Source organism: Eleutherodactylus coqui, chromosome 6 (assembly GCF_035609145.1).
Source record: "Eleutherodactylus coqui strain aEleCoq1 chromosome 6, aEleCoq1.hap1, whole genome shotgun sequence".
Classification (NCBI taxonomy): domain Eukaryota; kingdom Metazoa; phylum Chordata; class Amphibia; order Anura; family Eleutherodactylidae; genus Eleutherodactylus; species Eleutherodactylus coqui.
This window is the reverse complement of record NC_089842.1, coordinates 95777062-95800381: the sequence shown is the minus strand read 5'-3', so window position 1 is coordinate 95800381 and position 23320 is coordinate 95777062.

The window sequence follows — 23320 nt, the reverse complement described above, 5'->3', positions numbered from 1 at the left end:
CAGTTGTCTTCTGTATTCTCCAGTAAGCATTGGTATCATTGGCTGAGCGTTCAGCCAACTACAGGCAGTGCTCAGGCATTCATTGACAGCTGAGCGCTGACTGTGATTGGTCACAGCACTCAGCCAAGCACAGGCCCTCAGCCATTCATTGAAAATCCCCGAAAATCAATTAACTCCCTGAACTTGTTAAACTTATTTTTGGCACTCCCATGGAAATAGAAGGAGCATGACAGTACATGTATGCTGCCACACCATTAATTTGGCGGTTTCCTATTCTGGGAATCGGTGGGAGTCTTATCAGTTAGACCACCATGATCATCTAGTTATCCCCAAGCCTATCAATAGGGAATAACTTCATTTTACCGGAATACATCTTTTAATTTCCCTATAATAATGGGAGTGATGTAAATTAAGGCTTAGCTATAGGCATATTATAATGTCATAGTACATTAATAACTATGTCTATAAATAAAACAACACTAAAGTACATGCAGATTATAAGTGCACATTTGGAACCTGACAATAAACTGATCATAAAGTCACAGGTGTAACTTGAAGCTGCTGGGCCCCAATGCAAAATCTTAAATTCAACTCCCAACTGTAATACTTCATTTATAGTACTGGTCTCCTCATATGGGCAAGAGAGACACTATGAAAGCCTTGCAACCATTCCCACTAAAGTTACATGGGTACACCCCTGCATCAAGTATATTAAAGCTAAATTCCCTGGAAATCAGTTATAATCTGTGCATGCATCCAGCAGGAAGTGCTTAACTTCTCTCTGCGCCACCACAGGAGAAATGAAGTATTACACAGTTCTTTTTTAAATCAATGCATATTCTGTGTCATACATTAACATAGTGGGTTTTCCAGGGCAAGAGATGTTCTTAAGGGCTCTTTTACATGGGCTGATAAATCATTAAGATTCCTGCACCCAGCCGCCCGTTCCACCTCCCTTCACTGAACAATGCTTGGATGACCCGTTGGGCATCTGCCACTGACAGGTCGTCCCTTGTAAAAGGGCCCTTACACTCTGGTTTATGGGACCCCTCACTATTTACTCAGAGTTAATAGTAAATAAGTAAATACGTTTTTTAAACCAGAAAAACATTTTGATTTTACATCTCAAGAATACATACATACCAAAGTCTGAAGGGGTTAAACAATAAAACTCCCCTCAGACCAAAATTTGCTTTGGAATGAATTAATATTGACATTAGCCAAAGGGAAGTAGTTCATAGTTTTACATATGAATGCTAACCAGGAATATATCCATCCTACTTAGTAAACTGCTCGCATTTCTATGTAGAAGTACTTTGCGTTTCAAATTCTTACCTTTGTTCCAGTGATCCAAATGAGCTTAAAAGGGGGTTTTCCAACATTTCAAAAAGTGTCCCGGGGAGGGGAGTGTAAAATTGTGTAAAAAAAAAATAAAACGAAATAGCCATTAATCACCCACTTGTTTGATGTCATTGCTTCCTGTATCAGCAGAAGGGTTAGCGTTGGTGGCAATGTGAGGATGAATAATGGCTACGTATTTAGCATTTTTTCACCATTTCCTACCCTAGAGCACTTTTTGTTTTTTTTAACTGTAAGAAACACCTTTAGCCTACTTTTACACTGGATCAGTGTCAGGCTCTTAAGCGTCCCACAGACATCCCAATGATTATTGCTCCTATCCTTTCACAAAGGAGTGACAATCGCTCACTGAATGGAGAACTGTTTAGATTGGCCAACAGTTGCTTGGATTTTATTGTAGGTGAGCTAAAAAACAATGCTCTTCCCATGTTTACGACACAACAGTGGTTCATAATTGATCGTTTGAGCGTTTACTCCGGCTACTATCAGCCCGTGTAAAAGTATCCTTAAAAACCTAAAGCCTAGTGAAGGCTCCCAGGGCTGCCATGCATGCGCGTCTATTAAGCCCTGACTGAGGCATTGAAAATAACAATATAGTGCTATACTGAAGTATTGCAGTATATAGTACAAACAAACAAGTGATCGCAAGTTCAAGATTTTTGAATATATAAAAAATGATAATTACATTCACTGGTAATTTGATTTTCCAGAACATAGTGATAATTTTTTTTCTGTAAAGTCTTTGGTTCAAAAGAAGAGTATATAAGAGGCCAGTGACCGAGGCATGTCCCTCTGTTATACACGGGCTTGTCACAGCTTGCACTCCTCTAAACACTCAGGAAAAGAATGTATTCCTTTATACATTTATATAGTAACCCCTTGCTCTCCCCCGGCACCCATCTAAAGTTTCATGTGCCGGTCATACACTGGATAAACTGTGAAACCCATTTTTTTTTTCGGCAGAGCCCCGGGTGTAAGCATGCAAGAGGGTGATAACTAAACACAATAACCAGTATATAGCATAACTGGAGAGCAGACGGAATCACTCCTATGGTGCAAACACCTGTACACTCGCACAAGTGCACACACCTACAACATACACAAATACTGGGATGCAAATCAAACAATAGGCAAACAGAGAGGCAAGAGCACTGAGAAGCAGAATTACTTCAGGGTTGCCAACTGTCCTGCATCGGCAGTAGTTCTGAAGAGGCGGTGGTCTACCCATCTCAAAATTGCTTAGGTGGTTTTATCCCAGTGATACATAGTGCATAGTACAGATGTGTCCATCCTTAACTTGTCTCTATACCCAACATATTTCGAATTGCATACTGTGAGATATTAAACAAACATTAAAAAAAAAGTTTATGTCCAACGGATGCCACCCACCACCTATAAACTCCCATATTAAAAAAAAAGAAAATATGCAATTAATATTATATCACTGTCAGGGTGGTTCACATCTTTCAGAACCTCCGGCCAAAGGTTCCATCACCAATGCAGCTGAAAATACCGGAAGAGAAAGCACTGCAAGAGCAGGAAAGTGAAATCCTCAGCACAGACATGAAACCACCCTTACCGTAAGGAGACATTGGGGAGCACTGATTTCAAGTTGCAACTCCTATTCAGTCATCGTGTTACGGCACTCTGCCCCCCAGAGCGCCAGGTGGGGTGCCCTGATCTTCCCGCACCCCACTGTCCCTGCCTACTTGCCTCGGTCCTGGCTAACCCCAGGCGGACAACTGGGCGGCGGTCCCTGCGCTGGCTAGGGACCTGGCGACTACCTAGATGGAACTACTAACAGGGGACAGAGTGCCGACAGAAGAGGCAGGTGGAACAAACCAACAAAACTTACAAGCAGAGTAAGTCTGGAGATGGAGCTCACAGGTAAACAGACAGGCTACTGACGAGCAACTAGCACAGACTGGGACAGACCTGACTAGAGGCTAGCAGAACCAATAACTGGCAGTGAGCTCAGGTCACTGCCAGCCTTTTAACTAAAAGCCTCCGCCCAGGGGCAGAGAGTGGGAGGAGCCGACTCTCCCACTGTTGCATAAGGAAGGTGGAGGAGAGCGGGCGGCACCCTACGGGCGGACACGCCCACGCCGCTGCACGCTGGCTGCTCCACGCCGCTGCACGCTGGCTGCTCCACGCCGCCGGGAGAGCCCCGACAGCAGAGCTCTGGGACGCCGGAGCCGACATCGGAGCGCCGCGCGCCGGCCGTGGGAACCAGCGCCGCCCTGCATGGCAACATTACCCCCCCTCTGACGGGGGACCTCCGGGCCCCCGGAAACTCGACCAGGCTTATACGGAAAACGACGGTGGAACCGCCGTACCAACACGGGAGCGTGAACATCACGTGCGGCCACCCAGGAGTGATCTTCTGGTCGAAACCCCTTCCAGGCCACCAAATATTGTAGGGTTCCTCGACACCGACGAGAATCCAGTATCTCCTGGACCTCGTATTCAACTTCATCCCGGACCAGGGTGGGCGGAGGGGGACCGGAGGTGGGCATCACCGAAGGGACAAAAGGTTTCAATAGCGACTTATGGAATACCCTGTGAACCCTCCATGTGGGTGGCAGCCCCAGCTCGTAGGCAAGAGGGTTCACCACACGTGTGATGGCAAACGGCCCTACGTAACGTGGCGCCAGCTTCAAGGACGGAACCCGCAATTTGAGATTTTTAGAAGACAGGTATACCTTCTGTCCCACCCTGTAAGGTTCAGACACAGACAGACTCTTCCCACTACGCAACTGCATACGGGCCCCCGCTGCCTCCAAGTTCCTCTGTACCTCTTTCCATACCCCCTGAAGCGTATCTGTGGCGACATCCGCTGCAGGGCAGACCGACGGGGTAGGGACTGCTGTAAGGAATCGAGGATGCTGACCGTATACACAAAAAAATGGAGACACCCCAGTGGAAGAACAAAGGCGGTTGTTTAGTGCAAACTCTGCCAAGGGCAGGAACTCTGCCCACTGATGAGCCTTTTCGCTAGCAAACAACCGTAAATATTGCACTAAATCTTGGTTCTTCCGCTCAGTCTGACCATTAGTCTGCGGGTGGAACGCTGAAGAGAAGGAAAGCGACGTTCCCAGGTTTCTGCAGAAGGCACGCCAAAACTGCGACACAAACTGAACCCCGCGATCAGATACAATATTTTGGGGAACCCCATGTAGGCGAATTATTTCCTTTACAAAAATCGTGGCGAATTCTTTTGCCGAGGGTAGCTTTTTTAACGCCACAAAATGTGCCATCTTGGAGAACCGGTCGACCACCACTAAGATAGTGGTGCACTTCTGGGATTCTGGAAGGTCAGTGATGAAATCTACTGATAGGTGCGACCATGGGGTGGAAGGAACCGGTAGCGGTCTCAGAGGACCCTCCGGAGGACGCCGCCGACTCTTATTGCGAGCACAGACCGAGCAACCCCTCACAAAGTTGCGGATCTCCTGAGACATGCCTGGCCACCAGAAGTGTCTGGAACAAAGCTCCAGGGTCCCCTGGAACCCTGGATGCCCGGCGAGAACCGACGAGTGAGACTCATCCATGACTCTAGGGCGTAGGGTCTCAGGCACAAACCATCTGCCCTCCGGCACCCCCGAAGGAGCGTCCTGCTGAGCATCCTGTAGTTGAGGGACGAAGTTAGACTCCACAACTGCCACCACCACGCCGGGGGCTAAGATATTCTCGGGAGTCATGGTCTCACTATCCGGTACCCCGAAACTCCGTGACAGGGCGTCCGCCTTCACGTTCTTCTCTCCTGGGATATATGTCACGACGAAATTAAACCTGGCGAAGAACAGCGCCCACCTGGCTTGACGAGCTGTGAGTCTTTTAGCATTGGCGAGATATACCAGATTCTTGTGATCAGTATATACGGTAATTGGGTGTCTAGCACCCTCAAGATGGTGTCGCCACTCTTCCAGGGCCCATTTGATAGCCAATAGTTCGTGGTTACCCACGTCGTAGTTGCGCTCTGCTGAATTGAACTTCCGCGAAAAGAACGCACATGGGCTATACCCAGACCTCCCACTGACTTCCTGCGACAATACTGCTCCTGTCCCCACTTCAGACGCGTCTACCTCAATAAAAAAAGGTAGTTGTGCGTCCGGCTGTATTAGCACCGGGGCAGTCGTGAATGCCTTTTTTAGACGGCTAAAGGCCTCAAGGGCTGCAGGCGACCACTTACCCAAGTTGGCCCCCTTCTTAGTCAGGTCGGTACGATGGAGGACCCCAAGATTACAGTTCACGGTGGGGATCCTCCACTCGGAAGAACTGTCCTTCCTGGTTATGGAGAAAATGTCGGTTGATGTGGTGCTTGGTATGCCCTGGTTGGCACTGCACAATCCCCAATTTGATTGGTCCACCCGGGAATTGACTCATTGGGGATCATCCTGTCATGACCACCTGTCTACCATAGCTGTGTGCTCCGCAGATACGGTGCTCATTCCGGAGTATTTGTCAGACTTTCAGGATGTATTCTCCAAAAAACTGTCTAAGGCTCTGCCTCCTCATAGGGAGTGGGACTGTGGTATTGATCTGATTCCCGACAGCCCCATCCCTAAGGGAGCCATTTTCAATTTGTCAGGCCGTGAGCATGAAGCCCTCAAGTCCTATGTCTCGGAGGCTCTGGCCAACCGGCATATCCGGCCGTCCAGGTCCCCTGCCGGGGCGGGTCTCTTCTTTGTAGAGAAGAAGGACGGGACACTAAGGCCTTGTGTGGATTATCGGGCCCTGAATAAAATCACTGTGAAGAACCAGTGCTCCTTGCCCCTAATTCCTGACTTGTTGAATCAGGTGGTAGGGGCCCACTGGTTCTCCAAACTGGACTTGCGGGGGGCTTACAATTTAATTCGCATTAGAGAGGGAGATGAATGGAAGACGGCGTTCAACACCCCGTTAGGACATTTTGAATGTCTGGTCATGCCTTTTGGACTTTGTAATGCCCCCGCTGTGTTTCAGGGTTTTATGAACGCGGTCTTCCACGACTTTCTGGGGGTATTTCTGGTCATCTATCTTGACGACATTCTGGTGTACTCGCCTGACTGGGACTCACATGTGCGGCACCTGAGGTTGGTCCTGACCCGTTTGCGCGAGTATCAACTTTTCGTCAAGTTAGAGAAATGTACGTTTGGTTCTAAACAAATATCCTTCCTTGGTTATGTAATCTCACCCACAGAGATTCAGATGGAGTCTGATAAAGTAGCAGCAATCTCCCAATGGGTCAGACCAGACAACCTCAAGGCTCTTCAGCGGTTCTTAGGTTTTGCAAATTTTTACCGCAAATTCATTAGGAATTACTCAGTTATTGCTCAACCTCTGACCGACCTGACTCTACGGGTTTGCCTGTCCTGCTTCCTAGACCTGAGCCTCCTGTCTGCCTTCACTGCTAGCTCCATAGCCTCCCTTAAGGACCCGGGAACGGGATGGGAAATTGACAGGTCTTTAACTGCGTCCGAGAGGCCCTGCAGAAAAACGTCTTTCAGCGCGCTATCGTTCCATGCCGTATCCCCCGCATAGCGTCTGAAGTTGGAGCAATAATCCTCCACACAAGCCGACCCCTGCCGCAGCGCCAACAACCGCGAAACCGCCAACCCCACTCGGTCCGGTTCATCGAAGATACCCCCGAGTTCCTGAAAAAAGGAGTCCACAGACTGCAGGCAGGGGGAACCCTCGGGGATGGAAAAGGCCCATGTCTGGGGAGAGCCCCGCAGCAGGGACATTATCAGCCCGACCCTCTGAGCCTCTGACCCGGAAGAACGGGGACGCATCCGAAAAAACAGGCGGCACGCCTGTCGGAAAACAAAAAACTTGTTCCTCTCCCCAGAAAACGCCTCGGGAAGAGGGCACTTGGGTTCGGGGCTGGTTGCGGCGTCCGATCCCTGCAACACCCCCCGCTGCTCCTGGGCCACCATGCGGGCAGATAAATCCTGGATCACAGGCACCAGGGCCTGCAGCTGGTTTGTGAGGGAACTGATCGCCTCCATGACAAACGGTTTTTAAGGGCCAGTTATTATGTTACGGCACTCTGCCCCCCAGAGCGCCAGGTGGGGTGCCCTGATCTTCCCGCACCCCACTGTCCCTGCCTACTTGCCTCGGTCCTGGCTAACCCCAGGCGGACAACTGGGCGGCGGTCCCTGCGCTGGCTAGGGACCTGGCAACTACCTAGATGGAACTACTAACAGGGGACAGAGTGCCGACAGAAGAGGCAGGTGGAACAAACCAACAAAACTTACAAGCAGAGTAAGTCTGGAGATGGAGCTCACAGGTAAACAGACAGGCTACTGACGAGCAACTAGCACAGACTGGGACAGACCTGACTAGAGGCTAGCAGAACCAATAACTGGCAGTGAGCTCAGGTCACTGCCAGCCTTTTAACTAAAAGCCTCTGCCCAGGGGCGGAGAGTGGGAGGAGCCGACTCTCCCACTGTTGCATAAGGAAGGTGGAGGAGAGCGGGCGGCACCCTACGGGCGGACACGCCCACGCCGCTGCACGCTGGCTGCTCCACGCCGCTGCACGCTGGCTGCTCCACGCCGCCGGGAGAGCCCCGACAGCAGAGCTCTGGGACGCCGGAGCCGACATCGGAGCGCCGCGCGCCGGCCGTGGGAACCAGCGCCGCCCTGCATGGTAACACATCGTTCCATGGAAGTTAGCACTGGGACTTATCAGTTCTGGGCATCAAGAGAGGTTCCAGCATCAAGACCCCCACCATCACCCTAAAGTGACTTCTCGAATATGATTGATATGTATTTGATGACATGTCTGATTATGACTATGATGGCTAAGCGGTTAAATTACATAGTATAGGTTTCATATTCTATACTGAGGTAAAACTTGGAGCATAGTCTTTGAGAATCTTTGACACCAACTCAGATTTCTGCCTAAAGAATAGAGGGGCCTTGGAATCCATTAATAATACTCCTTGTTAGGCCCAACCTTGAATCTGCCGCCTTTTTTACGGAAAAATAACGCTGCAGACTGTGTTATTTTTCTGTAAAAAACAAAGGAAATCTGACAGGATGGAAGCAAATGCAAACCTTTCAGTTTGCTTTCCGTTTTTTTTGTTTTGTCCCGTTTTGCAGGCGTGGTTTTCCCTAAGGCCGGGATCGTAGACATGAGCAATGTTTTGCAAAACATCGCATCTCCTATTGTTTTCAATGGGGCTGGCGGCAACTTCGCACCACGTGCTAGGTGCAGGTGGTGCATTGCGAGGTTTCACCATTGAAAACAAAGGGAGAAAGTCTACGATCCTCAACTGCGGCTGAGGATCACTACTTCACCGAAGTGATGCGAGGCGTTTTAGTTACAAAAGCGCCTCTGTGGCAAAATCGCATTTTGGGGAGCCTCAGGATGCAAACAAGAATGTTCCGAGCAACCAGAGGTCTTGTAAAAGGTGAGAAATAATATAAGTAAAGCTGAGCGAGCATACTCGCTAAGGGCAATTACTTGAGCGAGCATTGCCCTAAGCGAGTACCTGCCCGCTCGAAAGAAAAGATTCAGGTGACGGCGGGGTGCAGGGAGCAGTGGGGGAGAGCGGTGGGGGGGGGGAGCTAACGGAGGGAAGATCTCTCTCTCCCCCGTGCTCCCTCCCGCAACTCACCGTTCACCCGCGCCGGCACCCGAATCTTTTCTTCCGAGCGGGCAGGTACTCGCTAAGGACAATGCTCGCTCATCTCTAGACATAAGTCATCAGCATGTTTTTGCATTCAATGTTCTATTTCTTCAAATGTATACAGGATGTTTGCCAAAGCCATAATTTGAATAGCCATACAATGGATGAGTGGACCTTGCAGTTGGATGACTAACCAGTTCCTCCTGCTGTTCCTACGACCCTGGCATTGAAGCTCTATTTCTGACCAGCCAAGACCCAACCATGATATTGATGCTGTCTATATCACACCAACATATTCCAATATTGTGGGAGAACATACAGACTTCATGCATGGTCAATTGTGAATCCAGGTTCCCAGCTCTGCAAGGTAACAGTGCTAGCCTCTGAACCACTGTGCTGCCCATTTCACTTAGCATATATTAGTCCTTGAATCAAGACTATTTAACTCCCAGGGGATTGTCTAGACTGGATACAATTGCAGCAAATTCTCAGCTGTGAGGCGTATTAAATGAAGTTCATCACCATCTTATTCTCCCATAAACACCACAGTGCATGCGCCTATTGAAGTGTGGTGCACTCACAGTGACTGTAACGTACATTGACTGGAGATGTCATTCGTAAGGCAAGTCAGCTGATAAGATGGTTCAGGAGAGGAGATATAGGGGCTGCAAATTGAGCTGTCAGACGAGCTCAATGATGGATCTGCTAGTGAACAGCTTTCTGCAGCTTGCTATATACTGTGATATATAGGAACTGCAGAAACTAAATAGTGCAACTTTTTTAATAAAACCCTATTGCAAAAATGTTTTTCAGCCCAAAATAAAGGTATACAACAAAAAATATGCCGTGAAGGAACTAGAGCCTGTAAAAGGGATTATCCAGGCAGAGAAAGGCGTTTCAAAGCAGCTCAAAGTGGAGGCAAAAATGGTTCATCAGGTGAGGTTAGTATAACGTTTTATGTTTTGCCTATTTTAATTTCATTTTCTGCCTGGATAACTCTTTTAATATATAACATTTTTATTTGAATCCAGAATATTTCTACCGACTCTGACTCCACAGCCTGAGTATAGGGTCGGACCATACAGAACCATATTTCAAGTTTGGCAATAGCGTGGGCGTGACATGACAGGGGCCTCTTTTGTTTCTTCACTGTTATGTCTCTCATAAAATAAACTCCAGTTTCACCGTCCGGACCCGATGAATAAGAGGAGGCTGAGTGCTCACAGAAATGATTAGCAGGAAAGCTAAAACAATTAGGAAAACAATGTTGGCAGGAGGCGTGCAATATGACACTTGTCAGCGGCATTCATTTCTAGGAATTCATATGGCTGCACAAAACAGGTTGTACAACAAAATATTAATAGTCAGGAAATCTGCAATATTTAATAATGACTGAAACCTATACAATATGTTACGGAAAATAACAGAAGGGGGTGGTGTATGCCGGGCAGGACCATTTCTATCTTTGAGGAAGGACCATGGCGATTAAAGGGTAACTAAACTTTTTAAAAACTTTTGACATGTCACAGTGGCACTTCGGACGTTTTGATTGGTGCTGAGACTCCCACCGGTTGCTAAAATGAATGGACAGAGGAATTAATCTACATGCTCTGACTGTTCGACTGTTTCTGCCACTGCTCGGAGCAGTGTAAGGGCTCTACAGAAAGCCTATCGAGTCCATACACCACTTGCTTTGACAGTTGAATGAGCCCAGCGCCCAGCTAAGTGGCTGCCCATTTGTTTAAGCATCGGGGGCTCCTTCCAAATGCTTTCCATGTGTTATTTCAGGTTTTTGCATTGGTTCTAACCATCCTAGAGCATAGGGGTAGAATAATACAACGCTTTGTCATCTCTCTCCAAGGGCTCCATAATAGTCACATGGTCTTTTACTATGTTATCTATACTCCTGTGTTTCATTTGCATTGTTAGGCCAATTCCCCAGCTGTTCTGGAAATTGTCACTTTTAATAGTATCCACATTTTCTAGTCTAGTGCAATACAACATCCCAATGATGATGACCAATCCCTCAAGTCCCTCCATACCCAGTCATCCATTGCCCCAAGGTGCACCAGGTATAGCAGCACTTCTGGTACCAGATGCGTTTGTCAGAGAAGCTACCCCTGGCCTATCCAAACTTAGTCCATTCCCATGAATGTTATGCAAGGTTTCTCCTCTCTGAAAACAAGTGACATCAGCATGGATTAGTGTCCATAAGATGCATCATGTACATGAGCTGGGGAGCCAGTAAGGGACACCTTGGATTCAGCCAGTGGTGTCTGGTGGCCGCTTATTTCCGTTTCCGCTAACATGGTCTGCCAGTCATCAGGATGACAGGTAAACCTACTGCGTAATCACAGTTCACAATAGAAGCAGTTCTACATATGAAAATCAGGGGTAAAAAAATTAGATATCGCTGCGATGAACGCACAATCAGACTTGCTTGGACAGACAGATTTGTAGTCTATCGATGCTGTAAACTTTATTATAAAATAAACTTTACTTTGGTAATAAATAAAGAAATCCTCTAGTTCTCACCTGAGTATTAGTGGTGGGATAATGCTTATTGTTGGGTTCTCTTACTGATTAGCAGTGGATGGTTTTAGCGAACCAAAACAGTCTAACAGACAAACCCAAACCTCGGGTGATTCATCTTGGCTGAACTCACTAAAATGTTCTTCTTCATCTTCTCATAGACACCAGTTGTAGTGGTGAAGTTCCAATTCGGTTCAAACTAATTTGGAACAAACCAAATTTTTTTGCCAAAATTCAGCTAATCAACCAAACTGAATTTTCAAAAAGTTTGCATATCACTAATAGTGGATATTGTGTAAGATAATGTGTGGCAACCATGCAGTAATAACTACATATATTGTATGTGGAGTACAACACCGAAGCCCAATTGGCAGCCTATTAGTCACATCTGACTTGGACCCAGCAGAAAATATCTTTTTAGGGTGTAGACTGCCTACGGCCAGCTGCTCACAACCGGGTCGGATTCTGCATGCAAGAGCCCTCAGCAGAATCTGACCCTGTGCCCAACCAGCATCCACACGTACCTTTCATTTCTTCTTCTTTTCTGTACTACAGATGGTTCACACAATATCAGCAGTACAGGTTTTTTTTCTTAAACCCCTGCTTTTCCCGCATCATCGCCTAGCGATGACACAGAATCCGTGACCTTCCCACAATGTCAATTACAGCAGGGCCGAAGGTCGGACGCCCTCCATTGACTTCAATGGAAGCCGTACACACGGAATCCGCTTAATAGAACATGCTGCAATTCTTTCTTGGCAAGCGGAAAATCGCAATTGATTTCCGCTCGTATGCAGAAAAAAGCATTTTTCAATAGCTTATTATGGGCGGTATTTGCTGCAGAATCTGGAGGCGGACGCCTACTCTGGATTACACAATGCAAATCCGGCAGCCAGCCTAATAATGAATTTTAAAGTCAAATGGGTTTCTCACAGCTGACACAGGGCTGCTCACTTAGATAGGGTTTTTTGTAGCGCTAGAACCCCTTTCCACAAGGTATGAAGATGGAAAAGCTATCATAAACTTTCTTGCGATAGTCCATAATACAGGATAATTAACAGGTACGCGCACAAAATGTGTTACAGCCGGTATGAAAACTTGTAAAAACTTGCACATGAACACAGCCCCCCACAAAGCAGATGGGTATAGTTCGCGTGAAACTTCTTGGGCTCTGGTGGATCAAGTGAAAATTATGTAAATTATATATGTAAATGTATATGTAAATTAGCTAGCTCTGGTGGATCACGTGAAAATGATGTAAATTATATATGTAAATGTATATGTAAATGAGCTACTGCGCAGGTCTGTTTCCTCTATCGCCAGAGCCCCAAAAGTTTTGCATGAACTCTACATAAACAATGAAATATCAAAGAGGTAAATAAGTTCTATGTCTATTATAAGTATTATGTACACAATCTGTGTAGGGTGTATTATGTCATTTACAGAACGTCTAAACATTAATGATGACCTGCCTAAATGGAGTCCGCTCATGTAGACCCCTATTTATATTTCGTGCAGCCCCAAATCTTTTTCTTGCTGACATGGACCCCCAGCAAGTCAAAATTGACCCCTGGGGGTTCATATAGACCACTTTGGGAACCACTGGTCTAAATGAAGAGAGAGCATGAATTTATTACTTATATAGTTAAAGGAGATGTCCCGAGGCAGCAAGTGGGTCTATACACTTCTGCATGGCCATAATAATGCACTTTGTAATGTACATTGTGCATTAATTATGAGCCATACAGAAGTTATAAAAAGTTTTATACTTACCTGCTCCGTTGCTAGCGTCCTCGTCTCCATGGAGCCGACTAATTTTTGGCCTCCGATGGCCAAATTAGCCGCGCTTGCGCAGTCCGGGTCTTCAGCTTTCTTCTATGGAGCCGCTCGTGCCAGAGAGCGGCTCCGTGTAGCTCCGCCCCGTCACGTGCCGATTCCAGCCAATCAGGAGGCTGGAATCGGCAGTGGACCGCACAGAAGAGCTGCGGTCCACGAAGGTAGAAGATCCCGGCGGCCATCTTCAGCGGTAAGTATTGAAGTCACCGGACCGCCGGGATTCAGGTAAGCGCTGTGCGGGTGGTTTTTTTAACCCCTGCATCGGGGTTGTCTCGCGCCGAACGGGGGGGGGGGTTTAAAAAAAAAAAACCCGTTTCGGCGCGGGACATCTCCTTTAAAGCTTTATTATCAGCCCCTGGTGTGGATATTCTAGCCCTGATTGAAATAGCTGTTTTGATAAAAATGCTAGAACTACTATAGATAACATCTGTCATGTTGGTACAAGGCACAGACCATAATAACCAACAGTCGGCATTTGACTAAACTCTTAGGCGTCATGTCCACGGGGAAAATCAGGCCCGCTACGGATTCTCCATGGAGGATCCGTAGCAGGTCCCTCCTGCCCCGCGGACATGAGGGCTGAAAATAGCAATTACTCACCTCTCGCACGCTCCAGATCTTCCCTTCTTCGCGGCTTGATCATCTCTCCATCGCGGCCGGATCTTCTTTCTTCAGCCCGGCAGATCTGCACGGCACACCGGTTGCGCGCCCTGTGCATGCGCCGGCCCGGAGAAAAAAGATCCGGCCGCAACGGAGAGAAGATCAAGCCGCGAAGAAGGGAAGATCTGGAGCAGGTGAGTATATTCTGACTTTAGGTCTCCCGCGGATCTGGACGGCTTCCATAGGCTTCAATAGAAGCCTGCGGGAGCCGTCCCCGCGGGAGACCCGCACCTTTTATTGACCATCCGCAGGTATTTATCTACCCGCGGGTGGATCCACGTGCGGGTGATCCGCTGCTGATTTTAATTATTATTTTGCCCGTGGACATGAGGCCTAAGACATCATCATAGCCCATAAAGTTGGGTAAGAAATCAGCATGTTCAACATGAATTTGCAATTTCTACTGCAAAGTGGGAGGGACAATCGTGGGAATGGGATGATACAAGGTTTGTACTATTGTAATAGGCAGAAGTAGTTACCTACCTCTAACATTACTAGAAGCGATTTCTCTATATATTTCACATAGTTGTGTTATGAAATTGACCCAAGAATTATAGTATGTAAGTTCCTTATTGCATTATGTACATAACATATCTGCTACTCTCACACTCAACTCTCTTTCAGGGGTTGAGATACGCCTGCCTGTGAGCGATCACTATCAGTATGCAAGTTCTGTGTGCCCAATTACAACACATAGGCAAGATGAGACCTGCACAAATTCAGAACATTCCTCAACTATTACTATGATCTGCATTATTAATACCAGGGGCAAGACTCTACTGAATGCCTGTCCATGAGATCTAACTGCAATAGTAGATGAGAAGGGTTCTCTGATAACATCTCTCAGAATGAGTGGAACAGGCGCGGGGGGATGTTGCTGCACTTATAACCCGTATACTGCCCCAGGGGTATAAACATATCTCAAGAGTACACTAAAAATAGTCAGGCAATAGGCATTTACTACCATAACTAATAACGTAACCATGTCTAAACTGACAGCACAGCCAGCTTTTCATGGAATTGAAGAATAATGTGTCAGCCCTACTTATCAGGGGTCCAACAGGTCAAGTGTACTCAGTCAAGAATTTTAATAGGTTAAACATGACTTCACATTCACCTGTATCACTTTGAAAAGTAATTAAAAGAGTGAAATGTGCTCAGTAGACCCATAGTGAAAACCAAAATGGAGCCCTTATGTTGGTGCTGGAAAATGAAGGCCTATATTTTTCACCCCTTCCCACTCTTGAAGGAGATAAGGGCAGGATGACCATGGAATCGTTGCTGTCGGCCATAGTTTGTTATGGGAGCTGCACACTATTGGATATATGCGTTATGCTGCTGCTCATAAGCCGTCCATTAGAAAGCTTATTGCCTCGGCCTATCTACAATGGTACCAGGAGCATCGTCATTGGACAGTTGAGCAATGAAGGACGTTCTATGGAGCAACAAATCACGCTACTCCATCGTCAAATCCAATGGACATACCTGGGTATAGAGGATGCCTGTGAAACACCCTTTGCTTAGGTGTGTTGTGCCAACAGTTAAGTACGGCAGAGGTTCCGTTATGGTTTGGGGATATTTTCCGTGGTATAGTCTCGGTCTGTTGGTTGTAATGGCAAAAACAATGAACACAACAGAGGTATACCTTAACATTCTAGGCAATAATGTGCTGCTGACAATGTGGCAATACTCTGAGAATGGTCAACAATACGTCCAACAAAACAACAAGCCTTGTCACAAATCTAACACTGTTTTCTGTTTGTTTGAGGATATGAACGTTCTATGACTCGACTGGCCTGCACAGAGTCCCCACCTGAACCCTTCTGAACATCTTTGGGACAAATTAGAATGGCGGATCACGAAACATGAACAACATCCATCTTTTTTGAAAGAAGTTGCCAGACGTTTGCAGGATGAATGGAGGGAAAATACCAGCTGAAGTATATCAGACATTAGGATAAAGTATGCCACAGATTAAATTATTCCTGTGGACTGTAGCATGTAATCTGGTAAAAATGAGCAAATATTTATTTATCCATCAGGAAACTTGGTGGAAACAATGCTTAGAAGTATATTCCAATGATCCAATGGGCATTATTGATGTAAAGATGAACTACCTAGCTTCTTCCCAAACTTGGATAGCTGGCAGCAGGAGAGATATCTGGTTAAAAACAATGACAAAGAATGGGATTTGAGTAACTGTAGCAGTAACCATTGTGAACCCTGAGCCACAGATCGTAATATAATGGGGAGCATAAATCAACTTCAAGAGTATAAGAAGGTTGTATATAATTATCTTCTATACCTAAAGCACCAACATATTCTGCAGTGCTGGACAATAACTTCTCATACAAGTCAGTTCCGGTGCGGACATACCTTAGAAGTAGGCACCGCTGCTCACAGTTAACTTATAGCCATGTTCAGCTAATAATTACCTCTCATCTCTGGGACCTCCTGTAGTATTTCAGGAAAGCCCCTTCTTCTATTTATTGCTTCCTCCAGGGACATGTGTGATCTCTAAGGTGCTTATTATCTTAATGTATTTTTCATCATATGTTTATGCCAGCTCAGACATGGTGGTAGAAATAAAAAAAAAAACATTTCCCCCGCTGATTAACCCTTTCCATTGCACTCTGTAGCCACACAAGGTCTATGAACATAAGATGACTCGTTGAAGTGGAATCTGCTTACTTTAGGATTAGAGATGAGCGAGTATACTCGCTAAGGCACATTACTCGAGTGAGTAGTGTCTTAGCCGAGTACCTCCCCGCTCGTCTCTAAAGATTTGGGGGCCGGTGGCGGCGGGGGAGAGTGGGGAGGAACAGACGGGAGATCTTTCCCCCCCCCCCCCCCCCCCGCTGCAACTCACCTGTCACTGGGCATGGGTATTGACATTCCTTTAAGTTGAAGACATAATTACTGGGTAGCACACAAGGAATTGCTAGTTATGCAGTTCTCTAATATAACCTTAAAGAGATTGCCCCACTGCTAGGATTGATAACCTATCTTCAGGATAGGTTATCCATAGCTGATCAATGGGGGCTGTCGTCCACTACCCCTGATGATCAGCTATTTGCCGGGGCTGGTGTTCGCATGTATGGAGCTACTTTGTGGCCATAAGCAGACAGTGCTGTACGTTGTGCAGTGGCCCAGCATGGTATTGCCGGATGAGTCCCATAAAAGTGAATGATGAAAAGTTAACAATCTTAAGATACTTTTACATGTGCCAACAGTCGTCCAAGTGATCGCTCAAAAATTACGGGCAGCTGTTGGGCTGTATAAACATGGAACCGAACAGGGAAAGTGAGTTGGAGTTGCTTGGTTTTCAGCTCACCTAAACACCAAGTGGCTATTGTCCCGTGTAAATAGGCAGTAGTTTATCTATGAATGACTGCCTGTTTATTCTGAATAGAGGTGGGCGAATGGAAGATCTGCAGCACACTCTGCTTCCATTCAGTGAATGATTACTGCTCTTATGTTAAAGCACAAGAGCAATAACATTGGGGCAGCTGTCAGATACTCAACCATCATCCTATGTAAAAGTTTCCTAGAAGTAAGATAAGTTAACCCTTTCAGCGGATACAGTACAGTGTAGGGTTGTCCCACCGTGCAGGAGAGATAAGAGGCAAAACGTAGCAGCAAATGATAAATATCTTTACTTGGCAGCTGAATAGCAGTACAGTCACAAAGTTGCCAACAGGAATTAACAATACGGCCACTTCAGGTAATACACAGGAATCAATGATACACAGTCACTTGAATTAGTTTATGAGTTTCAACAGTACGGGCACTTTAATGGCTTATGGATTTCAAACGGTATGGGCACTTCAAGTAGCTTACAGGTTTCATCACTACCTGCATTTCAAATAGCATATGAGTTGTAGAACATTGCAACACAGTTTCAAATACTGTGGCTATATAACCTGGAACACTCAGCACCATAGAACTTGGAATCTTTGTACATTGCATCAGATTGCGGCTTTTTCCAGAATCAAGTACAGTATCTTAACTACGCAATAAAGCCTTCATAGTATCACAGTCCCAGGACATGTATTCATCAATACTGACCTCCGAACTTCTGACACACTCTGGACTTCACCACCTACGCAGGTACATCCCTGCTCTTTATGTATTCTCAGTTGCTTAATCTTCCCAGACACCTTTATATGCAGTTTCTTTATAATGCCATCTCTTTAGTACTCAATCTCTTTGTGTTACTTATCCGGCTTTGCTTACTCTATGGACATACATCTCATCTCTGACTGGTTCATCCTCATAGTCCTATGATACTAGACACTCTGGACAGTTTTGATAAAAAATACCATGGACCCAAAAACACACAAAAAGTGAGAAAAAAATGCCGCAAATGCTTGGTTTGTAGTGTGTTTCATAAGTCCTAATTGAGCTAAAGTTAACATCTGGGATCCCAGCATTTTTGCTGGGAAAAACACCAAAAACACCTGGAAAAATGAAGCAAAAAGTGCTACTATAAAGCCACCCTAGCAGATCCATAGATAGTGCTAGATATTGCCAAGCACTAGGCTGACAGCGTACTTGAGTGGATGAGTATTCCTTGCTGTCCCTCTTGACCACATACATACCTTGTTAATTGTTATTGCAGCACTTGTAATCTAAGAAGCAGGTGCCCGGTACCTGCATTAGGAGAACAACCTCCGAAAACAGGTGCTCCAGACTCTACAAGTGACTTACAAACAAGGACCATGAATGTTCTTCAAGTGAGCGAAAATCTGTAGGCGATGTTCCAGCGAGGGTAAACAGATACATGGTGGAATACTGGAAGTGCAACATTCCAATTACTGGAAGTTACCGAGCTGCACATCTCTTCTGCAATTATTTCCAAGAACAAAATCAACTTGTTTGTGTATTTTTTTAAATTGATTTTTGATTATAAAAGCTAAGGTCTATGATAAGCTTAAGGCTCCTTCCACACGGGTGACGCGATCGCGCCACGAGGAAATCGCAGCGATATCGCATCTGTGTTCTGTGTGATATTTCTGTGTTTTCTCATGGCGATATCGTGATTTTGTGTGACTGGAAAGTCACGTGACTTTGTAGCGTTTTTTTTGCCGTGATTTTTGGGGGGCTTGAAATATAAGCCCTAACCCGAAAATAAGCCCTAGCAGCAGTAAAAAAAAAAAATAATAATAATACATCACCTAAGAGGCTCTTTCATCTCCGGCCCTTGTCTTTAGTCTTCTGTCAGCACTTCCTGAATGGGAGGATCAAAATTGGAGGAGCCTCCAGGAAGGGCTCGCTATGATTGGTTCTCGAGTGCCGTGGCTCAGCCAATCAGAGCCAGCGTTCGATGAACCAATCACAGCCATTCATTTATTCATTGAATAGTTGCACTTGTTCGAAGGCTGCGAGTCGCATTCAGCTGCATGCAGCCAGAACCTTGCCTTCCTGTGGTGGCCTATGGCTGCATGATTTGGCCCCCAAAAGGGCAGTAATATTGTCAAAATCATGCACCCATTGCCCACTGCGGGTGGAGTTTTGGCCACATGCGGCTACCACACAATGGAAAAACAGCTTTACAGCTTAGACCCATTTGACGGAGCTGAGCTGCAATAGCACACACAAGCTGTGGTTTAGGTGGCGTTGTTTTTTGAAGAAAGTCCTGTTTTCTAATGGACTACAACCCCTTAAGGCCCAATGTCCACGGGCGGTTTTGATTTGCGGAATCCGCACAGGTCACACGCGCGGAAGATCCGCCATTCAAAGTGCCCATAGAGAGGCATTGGCATCCGCAACGGAATTTAAGCATGGGGATTTGATTTGTGGACGGTTTGGTGTGGAAAACAAATTGCAGTACGCTCCATTTCAGTGCGGGTTCCACGCAGACAGGCTCAACAGAAGTCAATGGGGGAGGACGAACCGCAGTGCATCCGCAAGTACAATTGCACTGTGGATTTGAAGGTGAAAATCAATCAGGGAGGTGGGGAAAAGGCTGGGAAGTGGGGTAGCAGATTTTTTTCTGTGTGAATGATCCGCTGTGCATCCGCACGGAAAAACCATTACATTCGCGATTTCCCGCAAATGGTTTCCGCAGGACTCCCGCTGCAGAAATGCGCATGCGGAATCCGATCCACCCGTGGATATGAGGCCTAAATATAGGACATATCACAAATTTTTGCTTCCATGGCCCATAGCAAAATGGGACCATCTGCATACTGAGGCTAATGTTGTGCGACTGCCGAGTGTCAAGATGCTGCTGTCCTTAGGCTAGTTTCACACGGGCAACAAAATTGCACGATTTTCTCGTGATGCGACAGCGCTACAAATCGTATGTATGTGAAGTTCATGCTTTCCTATGGGTTCTTTCACATTATCGATGTTTTGTAGACTACTACATTGCGAGAATATAAAATCGCGGCATGCTCTATACAGCGACGATTTGCGATGTTTTGTACCCCTTGTTTCCCTATGGAGCCTTCTGCAGTAGGAAATCCCCCAGTTTGAGCCCTAAAATAAACCCTATCTGCATGAAAAAAAACACAATACATCACCTAACAGGCGCTGTCTGCTCAGCCGCCCTTCTCGCAGGTCCCCGGAACACTTGCTTGCACTTTTGCCCTCGCGCTTCCTGGTTAGGGCTTCAAAAACCCCGCCTTCATGAATAGGTTGGCCCTGATTGGTTCATCAAGCGCTGCAGTGATTCATCGAGCGCTGCCGAGAACCAATCACAGCCCTCGCATTCAGTGATAAGTGCGGCTGAGCAGACAGCGCCTGTTAGGTGATGTATTGTGTTTTTTTTTTAAATGCAGCCAGAGCTTATTTTCAGGGTAGGGCTTTTATTTCAAGCCCCCTCAAACATCCTGCAGCGACACAAAATCGTAATATGACCGTGAGAAAACGCAGCGAAATAGCACAGACCACAGATGTGATATCGTGTCACTCGCGTAAAAGAGGCCTTACAATCTCGTGACCCTTACATGAGATTTGCGCTGACTTTTCATGCGCTATCCTATGACGGTCGTGGATTTTTAGAGCAGAAGTTTGGATGTAGATTCTATTTTCAAGCATTAAAAAATAACTTTATGACCATGAAAACATGTTTTTGGGGCGGTCACCGGTCACTCTCCTGTGTGATGTAGAAAAGATGATCTAGCCCACCTCCTGACATGTTAGTAAATACTTGGTTTAGCCCTAAAATAATTCTGGGGCGTCTTTTCTTAGAGCTCGGCACGGTTCCATTCCTCCAGGTAAGGTATATCATAAATTGACAACAGGTTGTTACTACACCCCTTGTCAACAGAGCCTGTCCCTACACAATCTGACTCTGTCAGCACTGATTGGAAAGTAGTAACATATAAAGGGATATGCCCAAGTGACGGGGGAATAGTAACTATGATCAGACTGAAAGTACCACCATGAACTTTTCAATTAACCCTTTCCGAACTTTATACAACTGCAGGTACTTCTATTACTGTATTTACCAACCTAGAGCAGCAGAGATATTTTGTTTCACCTCTACATCAGTGTAGTCTAGCAGGAATATTACCATTAACCCCTTCCTGGCCCAGGGCATATAAACACATCCTGGGTGGGAAGGAGTTCCATTGAATTACTGTATATTTATGAATAGCATGGGCTCAAGAGCCGAACCTGTGCCATCCACAGAAAGAGATGGCTATTACTGATAGACGGCCTCCTACTGTAACAGCAGGGATTGGTGAGAACACTGATCCAAGCTGTTAACCCCTTGTATGCCATAATGTTGACCACAGCATGTGCAAGGTTCATAGAGGGAGGGCGTTCCCTCTGTGGCATCATTGACCCTCCACCATGAAATCACAGAAAGCTGATGATTTGCTACAGCAACTAGCTGCCAGGAAATAGTTTCCTGTCTGCCATGGCCCGAGTTTGCTTTAATAAGCAATAATACACTGCAGTACAGAAGTGAGAATGTAAATCGTTGGAACACATGGTAGTGACTGGGACCCAAACTGGATTGTAACTATGAAATCCCAGGGTGGTGACAAAGTTATGGTGTGGTGTGGCATCTAAGGTGCCAAATGGATTGGCCCATCTTCATCAGTGGCACCCTCAACGCTAACTGGTACATTCAAATGTTGCAGAACACGGTACTGCCGAATGTCCTCAATGAAAGTGGGTTGCTGCCACAGTTCTTCCAACAGAATGGCGCACCAACACATTACATGTTGGCCGTGCGTTAATTCCTTCATTGCTCAGAAGGAACAAGTAGTGTAGCAGCCGAGGTCACCCAACCACACATGCCTTGATTAGCACCTGAAGGCCAGTTTAGCCAAAATGTGGCTCTTCTGAAGTAGCAGATCACCCCAGATGTCTTGAATAACGCGACTGCAGACTGGAAGCAGCGGGTACGCCTATGTCTTGATGTGGGTGGCGCAAACATCAAGCACATTCTTTAAATTCTAGCATGAGATGGATCCTGTAACATTTGTATAGGAATACACATATGGAGACTTTTGCTTCAACCTATAAAATAGCGCCTGATATAAAACTATATTCAATTATACATTTGAAATTCCCATATCTGCGGGGCTATATTTGGAGATCTGCTTGTATAGTAGCGTTTCCCATGATCTGCATGTATTGTTGAATTTATGTATTTATGATAATACTTACTGTTTACAAATCAACTTTAGTGACCATATAAATAAGGACATAACATAATTTACTAATAGAACTACAAGATTTCCTTGATTTTAAGTAGAAGTCTATGATAAGCTTAAGCCGCCGCGAGCTTGGGTATCGCTGCAGATAATTACACCTGAATATATAAACCGTCAGCCCTGACATGAGCCGCCTCATTATGCTGATCCATGCTTAAGTAATTATCATAAACACAAGACTCACTTTAAGGATTAAACAGATGAGATGTAGTTACAGTAGGTTGTGGAGTTGTCCTCATTTCACACCGTAGAATGATACCGCTTCTTCTTCAGAAGTGTGACTAAGGCTGCCAGTGCACGGCCAAGGCATAATATCGCTAGCAACATTCCGACGCAGGGGAAGAGGGGGGGAGCACTAACATCTAATAGAGAGGCTCCCCGCGGAAAATCGCAGCATGCCACAATTTGAATCACGTGAGCGGAGATTCGCCCCGATTCTCTGCTCGTGGACGTCAGGCTGTGCTTTCCATAGTTAGCCTGTGGAAAGTGTGTCATGCGATGTCCACGGGTGATTGATCGCCGCGGGTCTCGCAATGAAAACTCACCCATGCACAGGCAGACTAAGTAAGATGCATCATCTTAAATGTAGATCTAAACACAGAGCTATAGCAAAAACAACAAAGTATTCTCCACTTGTAA